This window comes from Musa acuminata, chromosome BXJ3-3 (assembly GCF_036884655.1).
Source record: "Musa acuminata AAA Group cultivar baxijiao chromosome BXJ3-3, Cavendish_Baxijiao_AAA, whole genome shotgun sequence".
NCBI lineage: Eukaryota > Viridiplantae > Streptophyta > Magnoliopsida > Zingiberales > Musaceae > Musa > Musa acuminata.
Genome location: NC_088351.1, coordinates 31323476 through 31330816, shown reverse-complemented (window position 1 = coordinate 31330816; position 7341 = coordinate 31323476). Strand labels below are relative to the sequence as shown.

The 7341-nt window shown below is 29.7% G+C and overlaps 1 long non-coding RNA gene across 1 annotated transcript; it reads right to left on the bottom strand.

The window, feature by feature from the left end:
• Window positions 1-3548: 3548 nt before the first annotated feature.
• On the bottom strand, window positions 3549-7195 carry LOC135632753 (uncharacterized). Its single transcript, XR_010494773.1, has 2 exons — window positions 6831-7195; window positions 3549-4260 (listed from the first exon to the last, which is right to left on the bottom strand). It is a non-coding gene; the product is annotated as an uncharacterized LOC135632753 (long non-coding RNA).
• Between the last annotated feature and the right edge of the window lie 146 nt (window positions 7196-7341).

Sequence of the window (7341 nt, the reverse complement as noted above, 5' to 3'; positions counted from 1 at the left end):
GTTCGAGTCACATCAATGAATGATTAAAAGCTTTTATTGAGAACAATCAGTAACTTTTTACCTCAAATTAAAAAAACAAATAACAATGAATAAGAAAAAAAATAGAATTAAACTTGTTAATTCTGATATTATGAATAATATTATATCAAGAGGTAAAATATATTAAAAGTTCTATAAAAGAATAGATCAAATTGATTATTGATTTTTGAAAGAAGAAAATATATTTATATTAAATATAATGAATAGAATGTATATATAGGGATTATATAAACCTCATCTATTAGATTATGAAAGGATGAAATGTATAGAGTTTTGAAGTTGCAGTGAGTTTTCTTTATTGAAACAAAAAAATATTTTACCATATACTTATTCTTCCTTATGTAATAGATTTCCAACCTTATGTAATAGATTTCCAATAAGGTGAATTGATAATGTTATATTAGAAAAAGTACGAAGCTTGCGAAATCAAGAGTCGATTATTTAAATTTTTTTAAGTATTACATTTGTCAAGATACCAAAAGAAAATATCACAAAGCTTAAGAATAACGGTTAGAAATGAATCATGTTATGTTAAGAATAGTAGTTACAAACTCTACGATCCTATCACAAACAAAGTTATAATATCAAAAGATATTAAATTCGATGAATAACAGATTTGGAACTGAAAAAGGTGATGATCAAAAGCTATAATTTCATAAGAGAATGATATAATACAAATAAGCATAAAAGAGTATTTGCCTGAATCATCACATAGATCGATTATGTCATATGATTTAAGAAGTCGTTCTAAAAAGGACAAGAACGATTCATGAGTTATATTATGTGACTCAAAAGATTAATACTAATAATGATGAGCTTATTTTATTTTATTTTATTGAAGGATATGATCTATTAACATTTAAAGTAAGAAAAAATGATATATAAAATCTCATTATATTTTAAGAAGACCACCAAATGATCGATATTAAATGAATCTTCAAAATATAAAAAATTCACAAGAGGAGATGGAGAAATTCATGACCTGATTGGTTATAAAAGGATACAAATAATAGTATAAGATTGATTATAAAGAAATATTTACCCTAATAACTTAATTAGAGACAATAAGATTACTTATTTATCTAGTAGCTTAAATAAAATTAAAAAAATTATAAATGATTATCAAATCAGTATTTCTTAATAGATTTCTTGAACAAAAGATGTTAATAATCCCTTGGTTTTATTATCCATGAAAAAAAAAACAAGGTATATTAATTTAAAAAAACTTTTTATGGGCTTAAATAAGCCTCAAGATCATAGAATTCTCATGTAGATGTTTATTTTAGTTAAAATATTTTTTCTAAATATCCAAATATGTTCTCTATATAAAATTTAATTCTAATGGAGATATCATATTTGTATGCATGTATATAGATTTGATTTTTACAAGTAATAATCTCTCCATAATTAAAGATTTTAAATGAAAGAATTTAAGAAGATTGATTTGGGCCTAATGAATTATTTTCTTGGTATCAAAGTTATATAAGATAATGAAAAAAATATCATCTCAAAAAAATATTATGCAAAAAAAATTTAAAATAAATTCTTTATAGAAGATTATCACCCTACTAATATATCTGTAGAATATGACATTAAGTTGACGAAGGAAGGTGAGGTAAATCAATTAATTAAATTTATTGTAAATGTCTAATTGAATGTTTAAGATATTTAACATGCACTCTATGTTATTTGAAGTTGGTTTAATAAGTAGATATATGGAAGCTCTTAAGATGTCTCATTTAAATATTGTCAAAAATATTTTATGATATATTAAAGAGACAATTGACTATGGTATAGTATATTCATCATCTTAAAATTTGAAACTCATTGAATATAATGACAGTGATTAGATGGAAAACTTCAACAAACAATCAAAAGAGTACAATCATATTTGTATTTTATCTTGACAGAATTACATTCCTATGATCTTAAAAAAAACATATTATTGCTCTAGAAAATTGTAAAACAAAATATATATAGCAATATCTTCTTTTGTGTTTGTCATGTAACATGACAACTTCAAAATTTATCATAGAAGAAGTCAACATAGATATATGTTGATAAGTCAACTATAGCCTTAGCTAAGAATCTAGTTTAGGATTGAAGCATATTGATATAAAATTATATTTAATAAGAAATTATATCAAAAATAAAGAAGCAGAATTATTTCATGTCAAGACAAGTGAATAAGTAGCTAATATACTTACCAAGCCTCTCGAATTTAAAGTATTTTAATAATTTTGAAAGAAGTTTGACATTTTAGATAGAATAAGTTTAAAGAGAGAGAATGTTAGAATTAAACTTGTCAATTCTTCTAAGGCACCATGAAGAAGTTTATTGTATAAGAGGTGAAACATATTAAAAGCCTTATAGAAGATTAAACTAAATTGATTATTTGTTCTTAAAGAAGAAAAGAGATTTTGGAAAAAAAAAATTATATTAAATATAATGAATATAATATATCCATGGAAACTATGTATAACCATGTGTTTTGACACTGTAGTAAGTGTCATGAAACAAAGAATACTTTGTCTTGTCCTTATTCTTTCTTATGTAGTAGCTCTTATTCTTCTCCCTGTCTATTTCAAGAATGAATGATAGCTCTAATCTATCATGCATGATTGGGTTGTGAAGTATTTTTAAATTGTTGAAACCAATGTTTATTAGACAAAAATCTTAATACGAAAAATGCTTCTTTATGAAGGAAAAAAAAAATAAAAATCAAGATATGAAAAAATACTTTGAATTATCTATATTTCTTTCTAATGAATCCAAATAAAATGAAAGAAAATATTATGAAAATATTTTAAAATTTATGTTAGAGTCTATATAATAGGATTTATGTTTGATTCAAGATTAACTAAAAGATGTTTATAATTGATCTCATATAATAAAAATTTTAATTTTTTTATGAACATAAAAATGATATATCTTATTATATAAATTCTTTATCGATTTTTTGATATACTCTATTATTATTGATCTATAATATTTTTCTCTAGGTTTTGAGATCCTCACTCCCCCAACATAATGATGTTGATGATATTGGTATTTCTTTTTTTTTTTTCTTGAGATTGGTCCTTCTTCACTATTTATATGATAGGAAGTAGGAAGTCAAAGAAAGTTGGAGAAAACACCATTTGAAATCATTTTGAAAATACAATTATATACTCAAGTAATCAACCTGAGTTTTGATACCGTAAATATTATAAAATACTTATCAACTAAGTTACAAATATTTGTTATATAAGATTTCTTTTTTTTTCAGAACATATTGTGGAAGAAGGAACTTTCCTAAGATACTCTTTGGAGAGATTAGAGATAGTGTTAAAGAATATTTCTTGTCACACTATTTACCTATTTTCCTTGATTCAAAACATTTTTGCATATCTTCTACCATACTATCCATAATTGCTAGTGCAATGTGATTATTCAGCAAAATTCAAGCCTCACACTGACCTGATAAAAACCAACATTCTTTATCAGAGATCAAATCAGTGGAACAATACTTGTTCGAATTTTGTAATCATAATAAACATCAGTTCATCAAGTTCTCTGATACTACACATCACCAAATCGAAACCATGTTCTTTTGCCATCGAATCAATAAATCAAGTCAGCCTTACTGGTTTCAGAATCTGCTTCCAGAACTGTCATCGGATCATACATCAGTAAATAAGATCACTGTTGCCTACATGTTACATCAAATCTAATAAATACGTTCGGTTGCATCACAAGCCAAATGTGCTTCCAGAATATACCTGATTCATGTGTCCGTGGTCACATTACACTATTAATGATTCCAGCAGTCATGCGATCTTTGGACAGCGGAAGAAATCTGCAGATGCAAATAGTAGGAACAAATCAATTGCATAGTACGAACAAATCAGATTGAAGCATTTTGTCAACACTTCTGGCATATTTGGTTTTGTCCTCGTAAGGCTGGATTGTTCAACACTTCAAGATGTTGTCCCGTGAAGGTGAGTGACTCTTGAATATCTTCAGTTAAGAGCTCAACAAAAGGTACAAGTCTCCCATATGTTGTTTGAATTTTGATGACATATTTATTGATAACCTAATCCATTAATTTCACATCAGGTACCAGTCCTGTTAGTAGTTAGTATATGAGCTGCCATCCATCCATCCCTAAGGAACAATTGTTTATATGCATCATCGTGAATCTTTATCCACCGGAGATTTTGATCCTCGATTTGATTAGTCCTGCATCCAATGTAGACGTTAGTATGGGTTCATAATCACATTCCAAGAATATAGTTTGAAAATATGTTTAGTATCAGGAAACTTTTCATAGGGAAAAAATTTAATGAAGCTTTAAGTTTAGCATTTGATAAGTTCAAAATTTAAAATGTTTTACACTTGCAAACTAACCTCTCAAATCTTCATATATGCACACACATCTTAGAAATGCTGGATGTAAATTCATATTAGTCCTTACAGTAAGTCTATTCCTCACTTCCATATGTTCTCTCTCAACCAATATGAGTGAGTTTAGAAGTATATTTACATTTTTAATACGTATTTGAAAAAAGAATTATGAATGAATGTGCAATTGTGAGATGCCTTGAATGTGGTAAACAATAAATGAAAATTATCTCTTAAATGTGCATGACGTGTAAGTGTTGTTTAGTAAAATTATATTTCAAAAGTCCATTAAATATCATGTGACAAATTTACCCTTATAACATTTTTCATATATATTCAAAAGTGAATACATATTTTTATTTAAATAAATAAATTAAATGAATGTATGAAATCTTATAAAAAAATTCATATGATCCAGATATATAATAAATAAATAAATATAAGCATATAAATAAATATAAATAATTTTTAAAAATAAATTAATAAAATTTTACCACATAAAAGACATAAATCATGTTGGTTTCTCACTAAATTATGTCATGACATTAAGATACAAGTGCCCAGGGACTCAACGAAGCAAGCGGTGCGACGGACTTGTGAGAGAAAGAGTCAACTGAAATCAAGAGAAGAGAAGAGAAGAGGAACGAGGGTTAGAGTTTCTATTATATAATGACAATCTTGTGATTTTAGATAATGTTATAAGGAATTTTGAGAAATTTGAAAAATTTTATTAGCATCGGACAAATGCTGAAATACTAACACTACTCTAAGATAGCATCAGCATTTGAACATCTGCACTACAGCATCTAAACCAAATGTAATTTGAAAAAAATTATCAAATACCAATTCACATTTGACATGTGCAATGTGACCCACAATGCACATTTCAAATGTATTCCCAAACACACCCTACTTCCCTCACCTGAATCCCATTCCATCTGCTTCTCTCCCATTGCCAAATTATAGTATGCAAAGTTCACTAGAGTTCGACAAATAATAGAAGACTTATGTGACCAGCATTTAGAATTTCAAGGTTGTATATTAAAATCCAACAATTAGATATATGACATCGAATATACAAACCCAATAATTAGACTAGAAGTGGGAGTGCATTGGATCAGCAAGTTACTGATATGTTGGTTTCTCAAAAGAATTAAAACAATGACCTACTATATGAAACATTCTATTTGCTTGATAATACAAGAATATAAAACAAAAGATCAACATATTGTTAGACCCAAGTCATTCAAAATCAAGATATTTCTTGATGGTGAGAAACATATCTGTTTTTCTTTTAGGTCAGAAGTATCCAAAGAATTTTAAAATCTGGCTATTATAACTAATACCCCAACAAAAGATTAAATATCAGTAGATGTCAGTAGTGAAATCTTAAATATCTTATAATTTTCTTTATAACATCTTCATCAAGGATTAAAGTATTAAATATCTTATATTTTTCAGTATAACCTCTTCATCAAGGATCAGAGTACCACTGTCAATTGTGTTTGACCAGTGTTTTACATAATAAAAACAAAAGCCTTTTGCCAAATGATCTTTGCATTTTGATCATTCTAAATAGAATTTACTGGTAGATGCCAAAACCACAAAAAGAACAATTAGTAAAGCACTTATGATAAGTAATATGAATTAACCAAAACACAAACTCAGTTAAGGTCATCATAGCAAGTCAATTTATATCACCACAACTAAATGGAAACAAAGGAAAACTATAATACATGGTACACCAAAGAGAAATTAACACAACATTTACCTGATGGCCTAAAACCAAATATGGGTTTTCTTCATAATGGTTTACTTATATTCTGCTGATACAGCATTTATGTGACATCAAATTTACTGCTGTATATTCATTTGACTTCAGCTTTGATGATTAACTACTATCACTATCTACTGCCGGGGTGCCCTTCCTCTGCGAAACTGAATCAACAACTGTAGTTCATTCCCAAGTTCCTCTAGTATCCTCACCAAACGACATACACCAATCAGTTTTCTGCTGCATTAGCCTAAAGTCTAAATTGAGACAACACAGATACTAGTTGCACGCATCCCTGCTGTTATCGCATTTAGGTCATTAGTAATCAGTCTCTATGTCTCGAAAGTTCTGACAGTCAAAAAAAAATTTGAGCAGTTTGATTTGGTTTAGTCATTAAGTTTGTTCCTTATTTTGGTGAATTGCTGGATGCTATTGCATTTCTCTAAGTGTTTGACATTTTGAAACTTGTTTTCCTTCCAAAACTTTTTCTTGTTCAAATTTCCCCTGTTAGAATGTTGCAATTTATTTTTGTCATCAACATATATACCAATTTAAATGCAGATGAAAGAAAACAATCATTCTGACGGAAAAGATAGCACATGGACTATGAAGTTCGAAGCTTCGAACGGAATACCTGATCAGTTAGACAATGTCACAAATAGGTGAACTCCTCGATGATGGATGTGCGTGAGGAACAAGGTGAGGGAGGGGGTCTTGATGGGTGACTCAAGGTTTTGTCCCTAGAAGCGGTGATGGCGACGGCCATGAGGGTGTCGAGCTTGCACTACTGTGGTCAGCGCGTTGAAGTCCTCGCAAAAGGCCATCTGGTACTGCTCGAGGCCGGGCACCGCTGGACGGCACCGTCAGAGGGAACATGGCGAGGGACCACGTCCTTGAGCGTCGCCATCGGCGGCGAAGTGGGAAGACATCCGCGCCTGTTCGCGGAATATGTCGGAGATGGATCACCGGAAACCAAGAATTGCAACGTCAGGGCAGAGAAAGGGATCGGGCGCGAGTGGTCTGGCCCGGCCCATTACATTGATATAGCGGATCGCCACACAGATGGCCCGACTTCATAACGGATCGAGTCCGACAAACCCAACAAACCTAGAAATCCGCTAAGCACGGCCCGCTAAGACAGTACT